The sequence below is a fragment of the Plecotus auritus genome (genome assembly GCF_963455305.1).
Source record: "Plecotus auritus genome assembly, chromosome: 1".
Taxonomy (NCBI): domain Eukaryota; kingdom Metazoa; phylum Chordata; class Mammalia; order Chiroptera; family Vespertilionidae; genus Plecotus; species Plecotus auritus.
The window spans coordinates 110,580,536-110,599,026 of record NC_137770.1 but is presented as its reverse complement, the minus strand read 5'-3'; the positions used below and the strand labels follow the sequence as shown (position 1 = coordinate 110,599,026).

The window sequence follows — 18,491 nt, the reverse complement described above, 5'->3', positions numbered from 1 at the left end:
CAACATAGATTCTACAGACTGCCTTCATAAGAAGTTTAGACCAGGGGTTGCAAATTCTAATGCCTGTAGGAGATGCATTGGTAACATCAAAGTGTAGCTAGATGAGGAAGGCTGTATGGAGAGCTGGGGACTGGGATGAACTGAGGAGTACACTCTCTATCCAAAGGGAGCAGGCAGGCCCCAGTTGTTTACTGTCAGAAGTAAATATGAGCTCACTGTTGCAAGAACACTCTACATTAAAAGAAGCTGATAATATGGCATTTTATGTAAAACTAGAGGCCCAGTGCATGAAATTTGTGAAGGGGGGGGGTTCCATCTGCCCGGCCTGCACCCTCTCATAATCTGGGACTTTTCAGGGGATGTCCGGCAGTCAGACATCCCTCTCACAATCTGGGGCTGCTGGCTGCTAACCGCTTGCCTGCCTGCCTGATCACCCCTAAAACTCAAGCTTCTTCTTTTTTTTATTTTTAATATTTATATTTCATCTTTATTCCTTATTTTAAAAGTCAAGCTTCTTGAGAACATGAGGCATTTAACATTATTTCATATTTCTTACAGAGAGCTAAGCATGGCAAACACAGCAAATACCTAATACTTATGGGCTTCTATACAAACATTTTCCAACCAGGAATGTTTTAATAGGCAGTCTCCAAAAACTTGAATTGGAAAACCTAAAAGTAGAGTGCTCATATTTCAGGCATTAAGTGCTATTAGCAGGATTTCTACCTCAATCAAACTCTAATTCTTAGCTCTCAACAGTCTGGACAAAATGCCCTTTACTGTCCCCAAAGTTTCTTATTTGTCACTATCCCATTTTCCTTTTCTTTTTTTTTCCCAATTCAATGTTTTATATCCACAAAAAAGCAGTATCAATGTACCATACAAAACCCATCTGCCAGCCTAGCTGAGCAGGCAAGAGGGGGTTCGTGGCAGCATAGAAAACTGGGGTTCTTGTCCCAAAAAAGGAGAGAATGGGTTTACAATCAAGGAAACAAAATCAGAACCCAACATGATCAAGGAGAAGCCTTGAAACTGCATTGAGCAGAGGTGCTGTGGGCAGCGGTGCATCTCGGCTGGCCCAGCAGTACCTGCAGCAGTCTTGGTTCCTGGGAAGCTTGGGGTTAGATAGGGCCCAGCTCTTGAGGTTATTTTTAATAATTTTGCTTTTGGGAGAGGAGGGCTTCTGGGCAGCAGCTCCATGTAGGGGTAACCAGTGTGGGTGTCACTTCAGGGTTTGGAGGGGAAGTTGGGTCTGTGGGGCAGGACCACCTGGCCCCAAATGTCACAGCTGAGGTTCTTGGAAGTGGCCCAGCGAAGTTCCTTCCTGCCTTCTTCCTGCCCTCAATCCAGGTCTACGATTTAAAAATCAGGGCACCTTTTGTAAACATGGCAGGTACAGGCAGGGGGAGCTTGGAGGAACTGTAGAAACTAGTGGGGGCAGCCAGAGCCGGGGGAGGGCAGTGCCCATGCGGAAAGGGGGCATGGTGTGGAGGAGGTATGCTCCTCTAACAGAGACTTAGAGGTACAGAGACTAAGAGAGACAGAGAGGATAGAGATGGGGATAGAAAGAGTGACAGGAAGAGAGAGACTCAGAGAAAGCAAGAGAAAGATTGAGACAGAGAAAGATTCACAAAGAAGAGAAACAGTAAGATGGAGTCCTGCTCTGTATGAGTGAGCCAGCTGTCCGGGGTAGGGGAGGCCGGGCTCGCACGGGTTGTGCCAGTGTGATGCAATCATTGTGTTGCACAAGGGAGGTGTGCTGGTAATGTAGCACCAGCTCCTTCAGAGACCCGTACAGGTTGTAGGGCTCTGCAAAGCACAAGCCTGTGGCCCTGTGGTAGATGACACAGTGTTTGGTATTGCTGTCCACCACCACAGAGCAGGCATAGCAGCCCCGCTGGCTGCTCTCACGGATAAGGAAGATACCATCCCACTTGCTGTTCATCATTTCCTCAGACTGCGTGCCATTGATCTTGCCCACATACCAGGTTCATTCCTCATGGTGGGGGAGGTCATCCTAATTCTCCATCAGTGCCTACTGGTCTTCAGCCTCATTTTTTATTCCCAACCACTCAATTTTCTTCTGCCGGGCACCTTTCTGGGTGAGCCATACCAGGTACTGGTCTTGGATCTTTCCCAGCTGCATGAGGTCTGGCGCTTATCTCGGATGTCCAAGGCCTGTGTCCGCAGCTCCTACTCCAGCTTCATGTGGCTCTCTTGAATCTCAGCGATGCAAGACTTGAGCTGTTCTGAGTTCAGCAGGATCCTCTGCATCTCTTTTTCATTGCCCTCATGCCGGAAGCGCTCCAGATACTCCTTGCTGCACTTCTCTTGAATTTGGCCCTGCTCTTCGAAGATCTTGATGGTTTAATTGAAGGCTTCAATTGCGGTGTGCTTCATCTGCAGTTCCTGGGAGGTGCGTGTGTACTCCTCCTAGATCTGGTCTTACTCGTGGCTCTTGTCCTCCCCTTCAAACCAAGGTAGCAAACAAATAATTTCCCACCAGAAGTCACGTCCAAATACAGCAAGACTGAGGACCATAGGGCTGACTGTGTACATGTGCAGTAACAGGCTCATGTTCTGGCCCTAGGCGCTCAGGCGTCCTCCACAATCCCACAATCCTACAATCCTCTGGTCGCATACTTCCGGTTTTTCTAGCTCCTCCTTAAGTGGTGTTTCCTTCAGTCGCGTTGCAACGACCAGGGACTCTAGTTGGAGAGGATTTTTCTGTTCGTTGACGTTGGAACTACTGGAATCAGTGAAGTTTTGGGAGTACTGCCACTGCCATGAACATGTCGGTCCCCAGCGCAATCATGAAACAACCGCCCATTCAGTCCACTGCTGGCACCTCCCGGTTGGTAATGAGAAAGGTACTGAGCTGAGTCGTTTTCTAATCAGATCTTCCTCTTTCTTCCCCAGCACACTCCAAACCTACCCCCTGCCCAACTCCGCAGAACCTTAAGACCTTCCCCCCTATTTCTTTGTCTTTCCCCCATCAAACTTGCACCCTATCAAGTTGCCCAGGGGCACCCCTAACCACTCCCTGGGGGGGTGGGGCCAGCCTGGGTGAGGGGCCATGGTGTTCTGATGTTCTGGTCTCTGGTAATTTTGGTCGTCTGGACACTGACTATATATATATATATATATATATATATATATATATATATATATATATATGTATGTATATGTGTGTGTGTGTGTGTGTGTGTATATATATATATATATATATATATATATATATATATACACTAGAGGCCCGGTGCATGAAATTTGTGCATGGGTGGGTCCCCTCAGCCTAGCCTGCACCCCCTCCAATCCGGGACCCCTCAGGGGATGACCGGCAGTTGGACATCCTTCTCACAATCCTGGACTGCTGGTTCCTAATCTCTCATGTGCCTGCCTGCCTGGTCGCCCTTAACTGCCCCCCCTTGCCAGCCTGATAGCCCCTCACTGCCTCTGTGTGCCACCCTGATTGCCCCTAACTGCCCCCTGCTGCCTGCCAGGTCGCCCCCAACTGCCCCCTTCCTGCCGGCCTGGTCGCCTCCAACTGCCCCTCTCTGCTGGCCTGGTCACCTATAACTGCCCCCCTTGCTGGCCTGGTTGCCCCCAACTGTTGCACCTGCCAGCCTGGTCACCCCTCACAGCCCCACCGCCAGCCTGGTCATCCCACACAGCCTGCTGTTCAGTCGTTTGGTCATTCCTCACTAACCCCCCTCCCCCACCAGCCTTGTCACCCCAACACAGCCTGCTTGTTCAGTCGTTTGGTCATCCCTCACTAACCCCCCTGCCAGCCTGGTCATAGACAGCCATCTTGTGAGGGCGTGAGGGTCAATTTGAATATTACCTCTTTATTATATAGGATAGATAATCCATTTTAAAATGTTGACTCAATACGAAAATAACTGGATTCAACAAAATACATTTGTGGGCCAGATTCAGCCTCCAGCTGCCAATTTGGGACCCCTGTTCTACTAGAAAAGGAAAAATTAACTCTTATTAACAAATGCTTACATATGGGCAATGGAATCTCATTAACTTGGGCCAACAGACAATCTCTGCCTACCAAAACCCCTGGGTTAGCAGACGTGGATTTGGCTTATAGAGATGTTGGATTGCAGTAGAGGGTGGTAATTTCTACTATAATAATTGTAACTAAACTAGAAATAGTAGGTGCTACAAAAAAGTACCATAAAAATGCTGTTAGAACTTTTGTTGAGGGGAAGTGTTGCTGGTAGTGGGCAGGGATGGCACTGGAGATGGGCCTCGTGGAATGGAAGGTTTTCTAGAGAGGAAAATGATGGAGAGAAGCCAAGTGAAAAATGTAACTTTAATTTGCTAAAGGGTGAGCAGTCTAGTTTGCTTGGGACTTATAGCTGAGAAAGGAACAATAAATTAGAAAGGTATTATATAAAAATCATATTATGGAGAGCTCTAACAGAACATCAGAGAAGTTTGTACTTATTTTAATAGGCAATGGTGAGGACCAATTGTAAAGCATGTTCAAGACGCAGAATGTAAATGATTGATCAGCAATCTGTATTAGTGTTGGAAAAGAGTAAGAATGGCCCAAAGTAGAATGGTGGGTATGTGCTCAAAGGCAGAAAAAGTTGTGAGCAAAATTTAGGGGATAAGGTAGGTGTGATTTCTCAATGGACTGAATGCAGGAAGCAAAAGAGAAGTAAAAAAATTATCCTCCTGTTTTAAAATGGGGAAATGAAGGAATAGAAGAATTGGGAGGTGGAGAAGGGGCAGGTTGGTGAAGAGTGCAGTTGGGTCATCTTGAATTTATTTTATTTTATTGATTAAGGTATTACATATGTGTCCTTATTCCCCCATTGCCCCCCTCCCCCCCCCACTCATGCCCTCACCCCCCCTGTTGTCTGTGTCCATTGGTTAAGCTTATATGCATGCATACAAGTCATTTGGTTGATCTCTCCCCCTTCCCCCCACCCTCCCCTACCTTCCCTCTGAGGTTTGATGGTCTGAAAGATGCTTCTCTGTCTCTGGATCTGTTTTTGTTCATCAGTTTATGTTGATCATTATATTCCATAAATGAGTGAGATCATGTGATATTTATCTTTCTCTGACTGGCTTATTTCGATTAGCACAATGCTATCCAGTTCCATCCATGCTGTTGCAAATGGTAAGAATTCCTTCTTTTTTACCGCAGCATACTATTCCATTAAGTAGATGTACCACAGTTTTTTAATCCACTCATCTGCTGATGGGCACTTAGGCAGCTTCAAAATCTTAGCTATGGTGAATTGTGCTAAGTACTGGCACCAGTACATAGTAGTGCATATATCCTTTCTGATTGATGTTTCTAGTTTCTTGGGATATATTCCTAGAAGTGGGATCACTGGGTCAAATGGGAGTTCCCTTTTTAATTTTTTGAGGAAACTCCATACTGATCTCCACAGTGGTGGCACCAGTCTGCATTCCCACCAGCAGTGCACGAGGGTTCCTTTTTCTCCGCATCCTCGCCAGCACTTGTCCTTTGTTGATTTGTTGATGATAGCCATTCTGACAGGTGTGAGATGGTACCTCATTGTCATTTTGATTTGCATCTCTTGGATGATTAGTGACTTTGAGCATGTTTTCATATGTCTCTTGGCCTTCCTTATGTTTTCTTTCAAAAAGTGTCTATTTAGGTCCATTGCCCATTTTTTGATTGGGTATTTTTTATCTTTCTTTTGTTAAGTTGTATGAGTTCCCTGTAAATGTTGGAGATCAAACCCTTATCAGTGATAACATTGGCAAATATGTTCTCCCATGCAGTGGGCTTTCTTGTTGTTTTGTTGATGGTTTTTTTTGCTGTGAAAAAGATTTTTATTTTGATATAGTCCCATTTGTATATTTTCTCTTTAGTTTCCGTTGCTCTAGGAGCTGTATCGGCGAAGAAATTGCTTTGGCATATGTCTGAGATTTTGCTGCCTGTGGATTCCTCTAGTATTTTTATGGTTTCCCATCTTATGTTTAAGTCCTTTATCCATTTTGAGTTTATTTTTGTGTATGGTGTAAGTTGGTGTCTAGTTTCATTTTTTTGCATGTATCTGTCCAATTTTCCCAACACCATTTATTGAAGAGACTATCTTGACTCTATTGTATGTTCTTGCCTCCTTTGTCAAATATTAATTGAGCATAGTGGTTTGGGTCAATTTCTGGGTTCTTTATTCTATTCCATTGATCTATATGTCTGTTGTTGTGCCAGTACCAGGCAGTTTTGAGAACAGTGGCTTTGTAATACAGCTTGATATCTGGTATTGAGATCCCACCTACTTTGTTTTTCTTTCTCAGGATTGCTGCAGCTATTCAGGGTCTTTTTTTTTTTTTATTCCAGATGATTTTCTGGAGAGTTTGTTCTAGGTCTTTGAAATATGCTGTTGGTATTTTGATGGGGAATGAATTGAATCGATAGATTGCTTTGGGTAGTATGGACATTTTAATGATGTTGATTCTACCAATCCATGAACACAGTATGTTCTTTCATCTGTTTATGTCTTCCTCTATCTCTTTTTTCAGTGTCCTGTAGTTTTCCGAGTACAGGTCTTTTATAAGTTTATTCCTAGTTATCTTGATTCTTTTGGTGCGATGGTAAATGGGATTGCTTTTTTAGCCTCTCTTTCTGTAAGTTCACTATTGGTGTATAGAAATGCCACAGATTTCTTGGCATTAATTTTGTATCCTGCTACATTGCTGAATTCATTTATTAAGTCTAATAATTTTTTGATGGAGACTTTAGGGTTTTCTATGTACAGTATCATGTCATCTGTGCATAACGACAGTTTTACGTCTTCTTTTCCAATTTGGATGCCTTTTATTTCTTCTTCTTTTCTGATCGCAATGGCTAGTACTTCCAGTACTATGTCAAACAGGAGTGGTGAGAGTGAGCATCCCTGTCTTGTTCCTGTTCTTAGGGGAAATGGTTTTAGTTTTTGCCCATTGAGTATGATGTTGGCTGTGGGTGTCATATAAGGCTTTTATTATGTTTAGGTATGATCCTTCTGTTCCCACCTTGCTGAGAGTTTTTATCAAGAAAGGGTGTTGGATTTTGTCAAATGCTTTTTCTGCATCAATTGATATGACTATGCGATTTTTATCTCTCAATTTGTTTATGTGATTATCATGTTTATTGATTTGTGGATATTGTACCATCTTTGCATCCCTGGGATAAATCTTACTTGGTCATGGTGTATGATCTTTCTAATGTAATGCTGAATCCGATTTGCTAGAATTTTGTTGAGGATTTTAGTACCTATGTTCATGAGGAATATTGGCCTGTAATTCTCTTATTTGTGTTGTCTTTATCTGGTTTTGTTATTAGGGTAATGCTGGCTTCATAGAATGAGCTTGGAAGTGTTCCTTTTTCTTGAATTTTTTGGAATAGTCTGAGGAGGATAGGTTTTAGTTCTTTCTTGAATGTTTGGTAAAACTCCCCCGGGAAGTTGTCTGGCCCCGGGCTTTTGTTTGCTGGAAGCTTTTTGATGAGTGCTTCAATTTCTTCCATAGTTATCTGCCTATTGAGATTTTTAGATTCTTACTGATTGAGTTTTGGAAGGTTGTATTTTTCTAGGAAAATGTCCATTTCCTCCAGGTTGTCTAGTTTGTTGGAACAGAGTTGTTCATAGTACTTTTTAACAATCCTTTGTATTTCTGTGGGGTCTGTTGTTATTTCATCTCTTTCAGTTCTCATTTTATTTCGTCTCTCTCTTTGCTTCTTGGTGAGCCTGGCTAAAGGTTCATCAATCTTGTTTATCCTTTCAAAGAACCAGCTCTTGGTTTCATTGATCTTTTGTATTTTTTCTTTTTTTTTGGTCTCTAAGTCATTTATTTCTGCTCTGATCTTTCTTATCTCCTTCCTTCTGCTCATTCTGGGCTTTTCTTGTTGCTCTCTTTCTAATTCTTTAAGTTGTAGAGTTAGCGATTTACTACCATTTTTTCTTGTTTTTTTGAGGTAGGCCTGTAATGCTATGAACTTCCCTCTGAGGACTGCTTTCGTTGTGTTCCATAGATTTTTGATTGTTGTGTTTTCATTGTCATTCTTTTCCAAGATGTTTTCAATTTCTTCTTTGATCTCCTTGGTAACCCATTGTTTAATAGCATGCTATTCATTTCCCAAGTGTGTGAAATTTTTTGATTATTTATTTTAGTTTATTTCTAATACTAGAGGCCCGGTGCATGAAATTCGTGCACGGGGGTGTGTGTCCCTCAGCCCAGCCTGCACCCTCTCCAATCTGGGACCCCTCCTAAATGGGCAGTCGGACATCCCTCTCACAATCCAGGACTGCTGGCTCCCAACTGCTCACCTGCCTGCCTTCCTGATTTCCCCTAACTGCTTCTGCCTGCCAGCCTGATCACCCCCTAACCACTCCCCTGCCAGCCTGATTGATGCCTAACTGCTCCCCTGCCAGCCTGTTTGCCCCTAACTGCCTTCCCCTACAGGCCTGGTCACCCCTAACTGCCCTCCCCTGCAGGCCTGGTCAGCTTTAACTTCCCTCCCCTGCAGGCCTGGTACCCCACAACTGCTCTCCCTGCAGGCCTGAGTCCCCCCCCAACTGCCCTTCCCTGCAGACCCAGTCACCCCCAACTTCCCTCCTCTGCTGGCTTGGTCACCCCTAACTGCCCTCCCCTGCAGGCTTGATCACCTACAACTGCCCTCCCTTCCAAGCCTGGTTCCTCCCAACTGCCCTTCCCTGCTGGCCTGATTGCCCACAACTGCCCTCCCTTGCAGGCCTGGTTCCTCCCAAATGCCCTCCCCTGCTGGCCATCTTGTGGTGGCCATCTTGTGTCCACATGGGGGCAGGATCTTTGACCACATGGGAGCAGCCACCTTGTGTGTTGGATTGATGGTCAGTTTGCATATTACTCTTTTATTAGATAGGATATAGGCCTGGTGCATGGGTGGGGTCCAGCTGGTTTGCCCTGAAGGGTGTCCCGGATCAGGGTGAGGGTTCCCTTGGGGCGTGGGGTGGCCTGGGCGAGGGGCCTGTGGTGGTTTGTAGGCTGTCCACGCCCCCTGGCGACCCAAGCAGAGGCCCTGGTATCTGGGGTTTATTTATATTCTACAATTGAAACTTTGTAGCCTGGAGCGGAGCCAAGCCTTCTGCTTGCTCCATGGTGGCAGCCATTTTTTTGGGATTTATGTATCTTCTATAATTGAAACTTTGTAGCCTTAAGCAGAGGCCTGGGCCTGCCAGGGTGTGCGGAAAGCTTGGCTTCTTCCATCACCGGGGGCAACCCTAGCCTCCTGCTCTTTCCAGCTCCGTGGCTGCCACCATTTCTGTTTGGGTTTATGTATCTTCTATCATTGAAACTTTGTAGCCTTGAGTGGAGGCCTAGGCCGGCAAGGGCAGGCGGAAAGCTTGGCTTCCTCCATTGTCGGGGAAACCCAAGCCTCCGTCCTGCTCTCTGTGGCTGTAGCCATCTTGGTTGGGTTTATTTGCATATTCACTCCTGATTGGCTGGCGGGTGTGGCTTGTGGGTGTAGCAGAGTGATGGTTAATTTGCATATTACTCTTTTATTAGATAGGATTATGCCATTGTGGTTTGAGAATATGCTTGATATGATTTCAATCTTCCTGAATTTGGAGAGATTTTGCTTGTGACCTAATATGTGGTCTATGGGTCATCTTAAATTTAATAGGTTTTCAGTTGATGAAGTTACAGAAGCAAAGTACACAGGTAATAGTGTGGTTGTGGTGTCAGGCACTCTAGTCATTGTCAGAGATTGAGAGGGAGGGAGGAGGAATGGGGATAGAGAGGAAAAAGGGAGAGGAGGGGGAGAGTGAGAGTGAGAATGAGAAGTGGTTGGGAGAAGAGAGGGAGTGGAGATAGGAGCAGAGCCGGCTGTGGACCAGACCTTGGAGTGTGTTCATCCTCAGTGGGTGTTAGCAGGAAGAAAAGGACTCAGGAAATGATCCCTCCAGGATGGAAGAGGAAGCCAGCGGAATGCCAGAACCCAGATGCCAAGAGAAAACAGTGGGAGAGACAGTGTTGGCTGCTTCTAGTACTATGGAGAGGTCTGGAAGGAGACCTCTATAATTTGGTTTTTAATCATCACCTACTAAATTGTTCTCAAGGAGGCCTCAAATGACCTTTTGGTCTTAAACCCAATAGCTATATTTTAATGTTCATCTATTAGTAGCTTCCTGCACTATTAATATATTTTTCCTTCTTGAAACATTCTCTTCCTTTGCTTTTATGAGATAACACTCACTTAGTTTTCCTTCTACTCTAAGGTTCTTCCCATTCGGTTCCTTTTTATACTTCCTTTTCCCCCAACCATTGTTAAAGATTACTGTTAATTAGGATTCTTTCTTTTTTATTGTTGACTTTATTACAGATGTTCCCCATTGCCGCACTTTTCCCACCTCTTCCTTGCCCCTACCCTACCCCTTCTGGCCATCAACACATTATTGTCCATGTCCATGTCTTTGATTAATCCACTCCCCTTCTTTCATTCAGTCTGCCCCACTCCCCTCCTCCCTGACCTCTGTCAATCCGTTCCATGTATCCATGCCTCTGGTTCTATTTTTTTCATCAGTTTATTTTGTTCATTAGATTCCATATATAAGTGAGATCATATGGTATTTGTCTTTCTCTGTCTGGCTTATTTCACTTAGCATAATAATCTCTAGGTCCATCCATGCTGTCACAAAAGGTTAGATTTCCTTTTTCCTTTTTTTTTTTTTTAAAGCCATGTAGTATTCCATTGTGTAAATGTACCACAGCTTTTTTATCCAATTAACTGATGGGCACTTGAACTGTTTCCAGATTTTGGCTATTGTAAATAACACTGCTGTGAACATAGGGATACATATATTCTTCCTGATTGGTGTTTCAGGATTCTTAGGATATATTCCCAGAAGGGGGATTGCTGTGTCAAAAGGCAGTTTCATACTGTTTTCCACAGTGGCTGCACCAGTCTGCATTCCAACCAACAGGGCACAAGGGTTTCCTTGTCACCAGCACTTGTTTGTTGACTTATTGATGGTGGTCATTCTGACAGGTATGAGGTGATATCTCATTGTGCTTTTAATTTGCATCCCTCTGATGATTAATGATGATGAGCATTATATATATATATATATATATATATATATATATATATACACACACACACACACTGAGTGGCCAGATTATTATGATCTCTGAATGCATAATAATCTGGCCACTCAGTGTGTGTGTGTGTGTGTGTGTGTGTGTGTGTGTATGTGTGTATGTGTGTGTGTGTATATATATATATATATATATATATATATATATATATATATATATATGAAAATTTTCCCCTCAACCAGGAGTTCGACCAACAGGCAGGCCGGCCAACCGCCCATGTCCCCTCCCCCTGGCCAGGCTGGCCGGACCTCACCCATGCACGAATTCATGCACCAGGCCTTATATATATATATATATATGCACACACACACACACACACACACGCACTGAGTGGCCAGATTATTATGCATTCAGAGATCATAATAATCTGGCCACTCAGTGTATATATATAATGCATATATATATATATATATATATGAGGCCTGCTTCATGAATTCGTGCTTGGGTGGGGTCTGGCCAACGTGGCCAGGGGGAGGGGACATGGGCGGTTGGCTGGCCTGCCTGTTGGTCGAACTCCTGGTTGAGGGGAAAATTTGCATATTAGCCTTTTATTATATAGGATATACACTGAGTGGCCAGATTATTATGTGCTCAGAGATCATAATAATCTGGCCACTCATTGTGTATATATATATTATAGGCCTGGTGCACAAAATTCATGCGGGGTCGGGGAGTGTCCCTCAGCCCAGTCTGCACCCTCTTGCAATCTGGGACTGCTGACTTCTAACCGCTCACCTGCCTTGCTGCCTGATGGCCCCTAACCGCTTGCCTGCCTGCCTGTTTGCCCATAACCATTCTGCCTGCCTGCCTGATCACCCCTAAATGCCTCTGCCTGCCTGCCTGTTTGCCCCTAACCACTCACCTGCCTGCCTGATGGCCCCTAACCACTTGCTTGCCTACATGATCACCCCTAACTGCTCGCCTGCCTGCCTGATCACCTGTAACCACACTGCCTGCCCACTTGTTCTCCCTTAACCACTCACCTGCCTGCCTGATCGTCCCTAACTGCCTCTACCTGCCTGCCTGATCGCCCCTAACCACTTGCCTGCCTGCCTTTTGCCCCTAACCACTCTGATGCCTGCCTTTTGCCCCTAACCATTCTGCTGCCTGCCTGATGGCCCCTAACCACCTCTGCCTGCCTGCCTCATCACCCCTAAGTGCTCACCTGCCTTTCTGATCGCCCCTAACCACTCTGCCTTCCTGCCTGATCATCACTAACTGCTTGCCTGCCTACCTGATCACCCCTAACCACCTCTACTTTGGCCCCCGCCACGGTGGCTTGGTCTCGTCTAATTAGCATATTATACTTTTATTATTATAGATTGGCCATCTGTATGTTCTTTTTGGAGAAGTATCTATTCAGGTCATTTGCCCATTAAAAAATTCTTTTTATTGATTTTCAGAGAGAGACGAAGGTCGGGGGGGAGGGGGGAGAGAGAGAGAGATCCATCAGCTGCCTCCTGTACACTCCTTATGGGGGATCAGGGATCATGCTCACAACCTGGGCAAATGCCCTGACTGGGAATGGAACCAACAACCTTTTAGTGCATGGGATGACGCCCAACCAATGAGCCACACTGGACAGGGCCTGTGCCCATATTTTTAATTAGATTGTTTGTCTTCCTGGTGTTGAGTTGTATGAATTCTTTATGTATTTTGGCAATTAACTCCTTATCAGATGTATCATCGGCAAATGTGTTCTCCCATGCAGTGGGCTCCCTTTTAATTTGTTTCTGTTTTCTTCTCCTCTTACTGTCCCCCAATCACTTCAATTGCCATTTATATATTAATGACTCCCAGATCCTATCTCCAAGTCAGAACTCTTTTCTAATTTGCAGACCCACATTGTCAATTGCCAACTAGACATCTTTAGTGGAATGTTTCACAGTATGTGTGTGTGTGTGTGTGTGTATATATATATATATATATATATATATATATATATATATATATATATATTGAACTCAACACCATGAATACTCAATTTGTTATCTTTTGCCCTCCCCACTACCCTTCTTTACACAGACAAAGCTATCACTTCCTTTGTTCTTAATTGCAGTGAATGATGCTAGTTACTCAGTTACCCAAGGCAGAACCCTGGGCATTATCCTCAACTTCTCCACCTGTTCACCCCCATATTCAACCAATCACTTGCTCCTGTAGATGTTTCCTCAATGTCTGAGAACTTGACCACTTTTCTTTATTTCCATCATAATTGCCCGGACCCAGATCACCATATTCTCATGCTCCATCTGCTCTCCCTATGCCAAATCTTGACAATCTTCTCTTTATTCTCTACATTACAGCTTCATAGTATTTAATAATTTTATTCTTCTATCCTAGGATACTTCAGTGTATTTTCTTATCACCTGAAAAGTAAAGTCCAATATTCTTAATATGGCTCATAAGATCTTGGCATGATCTTGTCACTGCTTGTTTCTCTGGTTTCTTCCTTCCTTTTTTCTTCCCTTCCTCTCTTCCTCCCTCCCTTCCTTCTCTCCACATCTCTCTCTACACCCTTGTACTCCAGTTCAGCTTAGAATTGTTCCTCTAACATTTTCTTTCTTCCCTCCTCACTCCAATTCCCTCCTCTAGACCAATTCCTTCTAAACCAGCTTGAAACACTATTACTTCCTGCTAGATGCTATTTATCCTTCAGACTTCAGCTGGGATAGCTATTTTAAAAATTATTTATTTTATCTTCCTGAAGTCAGGAACATATTCTGCTCTTTTCTATAGAGTGACCATTGAGTCACAGCTGCTTGTGTAATTCTGTGTATCTCTCCTGAATTGTAACCTAATTTATATTTTTTTCTTGAATCAAATATCTAGTATATTGCCTGAATTATAATAGTATCTTAGTAAATATTTATTGAATTGGTTATGAATGAGCTATTAGCCCTTGCAGATAAAAGATAGATGGTAACATGAATAGCCAATTCAATAGTATGGTTTGAATATTTTTCATTTTGTATGGTTTTTAAAATGTCATGGGGAAATAATCAGTGACTGAACCCTGACTTCGCTGTTAATTAGGTAGGATAAAATTTGTTTCACTCATCAAGACACATAATCACAGATTATATTTTAGAAAAATATAGAGTTTTATTGTTTTAAAGTACCAAAGAGAATAGTGATCAAAATGAATACAAGAATTTATAATTAACTTATAAATTTGAATCAAATGGATGCACCTGAAGTGCCAAAAAAAAACAAAAAAACAACTCCCATTCAATAACAACAAAACCTTTTACTCAGTCATTTTCTCTTAGTCTTGCTTGTCATTCTCTATTAGTTTGTCAGCAAGTAGACTACAAAAATAAACCTTAATATAATATTTGATTGCAAATTAATGAATGAGAATCATAGACTATTAAAGCTCAAGTGTCATTTAAAGATTATCTAATTTAAATCCCTGACTTTGTAGTTGACTAATGAAGTCTTGCCTATTTAACAAAATACCTGACATACATATATTTAATCAACAGATATTTACTTATTACTATACAAGGTATTGTGCCAGGTATAGTTGGGGGAGTTATAAAAATATCTCAATCAGTTAAGTGACATTAATCCCTTACATTATCTCATTTTAACAGCTTTTATGTTAATTAGTTTATTGTCTATTCTGAAAACATGATAAGTTTACATAAACAGACAACTAACTACCAGTTAGGGTAAGTACTAAGTGAATGTTAGAGATAAGAACTGTGGGAAAGAAGGAAGAGATCCATTGACTTTGTGCTAGCCTGGTCAGGAAAAGGCTTGATAATTATTAGGAGACCTCATTGTATAGCAGGCAAACCCCAGAATTCACCCTTCTTCTACTTATGTGTTTTCTCTGCTCATCAAGTAAACAATCACATACATTTGGAAGAGAATAGAATAATGTGGAGACAGAATTCAAATATGACACAATGAGTCAGAAGAATTGGGTGGGATGGACAAGGTGATTCAATGAGCACAGAATGAGGTTTCCCAGGTTGAGTCCTTTGGGGAAGTCTTTCTGTCAAGGTATGTAGCAGGCAATCATTAAGATGCTGAAAGAGTAAACTGTTCTTCTGTTTATGTGTACAGAAATGGCTTACTTGCGTTTCTCGTTTTCCTTATTAAGCCAAGGGATAATACTTATTGGGCATAATTAGGTGGCGAAAAGTTGTCCTTTTAAATGTGTTTCTAGAAGTTCTGCTGGGTTTTGGTGAAGCTTTGGTGTTGGGTTCTCATTCCACCAGAGATGTGTATTTCTGAAGCCACCCTGACCCTTTTCTCCATTTCACCATTTCTCTGTCTTAAAAGATAATGAGCCCATATGGGGTTTGACCTGCAAACCTGACATCATTAGCATTGTTTTTGAAACAACTAAGGCTTACTTAGTTACTAAGCTAACCCCTTCACAGCATTCATGATTTTGTTATGCTAGTTCAACCGCCCCAGAGCGGAAATAATTTCCTCTCAATTGCTTGTGAATTGTGTTTTCTCTGTCAAGCAAAATGGATCATGGTGTCTATTAGGATCGTTGACCTGCCTACTATGTCATCTGGAACATTACAACTTTTTGTGTGGTTTTGCACCTGGTCTACAGGCACTCAACTCATAAGATCAGGAAGTTTTCTGAACAGTATCACTTCATGTGATTTTGGATCAATTCATCATTAGGATCAAATCCTTATTTTTTTTTTACAGGTCAAATTTATGCCTTTTATTAATAAGAGAATGCTTTTTGCATCTTAATATCAGAAATGGAAACGTGCATATCTTGTTATATTTGGTAGAATTTAATTTCTTTGTGTAACAGACTTTTTAAACCAGACCATTCCTTATAATTTCATTTAAAAATTATATTTCGCAGTAGTCTTGAAAAGTAGTAAAGCAGTAGAATATTTGAGAGCTTGTTTGAGAAAGCTGCATGTTTACCCTGCTTATCCATGGGAAGTTTTCTACACACGCCACAAATGATCCATTTCAGAATGGAAACCAAAGATATAGGACAGGGAAAAGGAAGTGATTGAGACATCAAGGACACTGGAGGGGATTCTGTCCTTTTAGGATTTTCTATGTGATTTACAGACTGTTATGCAGTAGAAACAGTGTCTGTTTCAAAGTCATGGCAGGAAGAGCTTGCCTGATCCTTAAGAGGCCAATGCACGTACCTCACTTTGATTAAAATGCTCTGGCCCTGGCACACATAAAACATGGCTTTAGGAGAGAACAGTTTAATGCAGAGGCCCCCTCGCCTCTCAAGGACAATGAATGGCATTCACTTGGCTGCAGTTAGAAGCCACTTGTGCAGAGAACTTGGGCCACTCTGACCTTGTGCTGCTTGGTCTCCTTCATCTTGAGGAGGGTCCCTGGCTCAATGTTGCCTCATTCCCTGCCACATTACAGATGGTTCTGACACTTCAGCCAAGCCTCGCTGATTTTTCTGGCTGGCCACATTCTCTTTATCTCGCCTGCTGAACAGAGTGGCAGCAATGTTCCCGTTTATCATATACTGTTCTGTGCTGTCATTTAGAAATACTCATACACTCGCCTAGTGAATATTGATAAGATACCTTTGGAGTGAGATAAAATATGGTAAAGGAAGCATCTTTCCAATGTGATAAAGAACTTTACAATATGTGATAAAAGCACACTACTAGGCCATTAATGAGAAGAACTCAGGAGTGGGGGACAAGGGAGGGTGCTTATTGTTTGAATTTGCTCTTTCAAAGATTTAGGGCTTTTCATTTGTGTTTCTAAGGGAAAAGCTCTTTGAAGGTCATGTTTGAATTAAAAGCTGTATTTATTATCTGTTTTTCCATGTTATCTATATTATAATTGCGTATTGAATTTGGGACACGGTATCTCCTGAAGGTAGTCCCTTTCTAATTCCACTTTTATCCTACCCTCTGGTGTAGTGCATGTTTGCATCTGTTGGAGCTGATAAGGTAAGAATTGCTACCTGACTAACATTATTATAGTTCTCTTGTCCTCCCTCTCCTGGCCAGTTTGAAAAGATTATCGCCTCTGGACTCTAGTCATCTGCTCAAAGATAGCACAGCTTCCAGCTGCAGCATGCACCTCCCTTTTCACTTTGAAGTAATGGTGGCTCCAGATATTACCAGCCATTGGCTCATCTTAGTCACCATGCCAGCAAGAAAGGGAAAGGATCTGGGGTTGGGGGTGCAGTGTCAGGTGGGATGAGTACAGGATGAGTATCTTTCATAACCACAGCCAGGAGCTCACTCCTTGCTCAGGTTACAGAGCAGGCAATTAATCTCTCATTTGAAAGTAGTCCTGCCCTTTGACTAGAGGGCTTCTGCTGTAGTAGGTTCAGGAATAAGTAGGCATGGGGTAAAGAGCAGCATTCTTAAACTGACCTTGTTATGGAAATGTTTTCTAAGTATATCTAACTCAATTTGGGAGGGAAGCAATAATATCAACAACACCCAATATTTATTTTAAGCCCGTCATTTGCCAAGCATTGGAATTTACATTACCCTTTGAAACAACCAATGAAGTAGATCCTGCTAAAAATCACCATTTAACAGATGATGAAAGCAGAGGCTTACTTATAAAGGATTAAGCCCTGGCCAGGTGGCTAAATCAGTTGCAGCATCGTCTCATGCACCAAAAGGTTACAGTTTGACTCCCAGTTGAGGCATATACTGAGGTTGCAGGTACTATTCCCACTTAGGGTGCCTATGGGAAGCAACTGATAGATGTTTCTTTCTCTCTCACTTCCTCTCTTTCTAAAATCATGAAAACATATCCTTGGGTGAGGATTAAGAAAAAAATGATTAAGTGACATGCCCAAGGTTGCACAGATATGTGAGAGAGACAAGTTGAACGCATGCAATTCTTATACTTTTCTTGGTGGAGTTTCTCTTAGGCCCCTTCTATTCTGGAAGAGATAATGTTGCTTTTAAACTCAGCCTTTCATAGGCATCTTTAAAGTGTTCTGAGGGATGAACTCATAGTTCCTTCTCCCCAGCTTTATTGACCTATAACATTGTGTGAATTTAAACTGTATAATGTTAATTGGATACACATATATATTGCAAAATGGCTACCACCACTTTTATCATGTCACATAATTTTTGTTTATTTTTTATGGTGAGAACATTTAAGATCTACCCTCTTAGCAGCTTTCAAGGATGCAATATAGTATTATCCTATCTAATAAAAGAGTAATATGCAAATTGACTGTACCTCCACTACACCCACCAACCACGCCCACCAGCCACGCCCACCAGCCACGCCCACCAGCCAATCAGGAGGGAATATGCAAATAAACCCAACCAAGATGGCTTTAGCCACAGAGAGCAGGACGGAGGCTTGGGTTTCCCTGGCAATGGAGGAAGCCAAGCTTTCCACCTGCCCTTGCCGGCCCA

The 18,491-nt window shown here is 42.7% G+C and overlaps 1 pseudogene across 1 annotated transcript; it reads right to left on the bottom strand.

Annotated features, from left to right (window-relative positions):
- Window positions 1–1,627: 1,627 nt before the first annotated feature.
- On the bottom strand, window positions 1,628–16,452 carry LOC308240771 (phosphatidylinositol 3-kinase regulatory subunit alpha-like; annotated as a pseudogene). The gene is made up of 3 exons: window positions 16,429–16,452; window positions 2,644–2,781; window positions 1,628–2,433 (listed from the first exon to the last, which is right to left on the bottom strand). The product of its transcript is annotated as a phosphatidylinositol 3-kinase regulatory subunit alpha-like (transcript).
- Window positions 16,453–18,491: the final 2,039 nt, after the last annotated feature.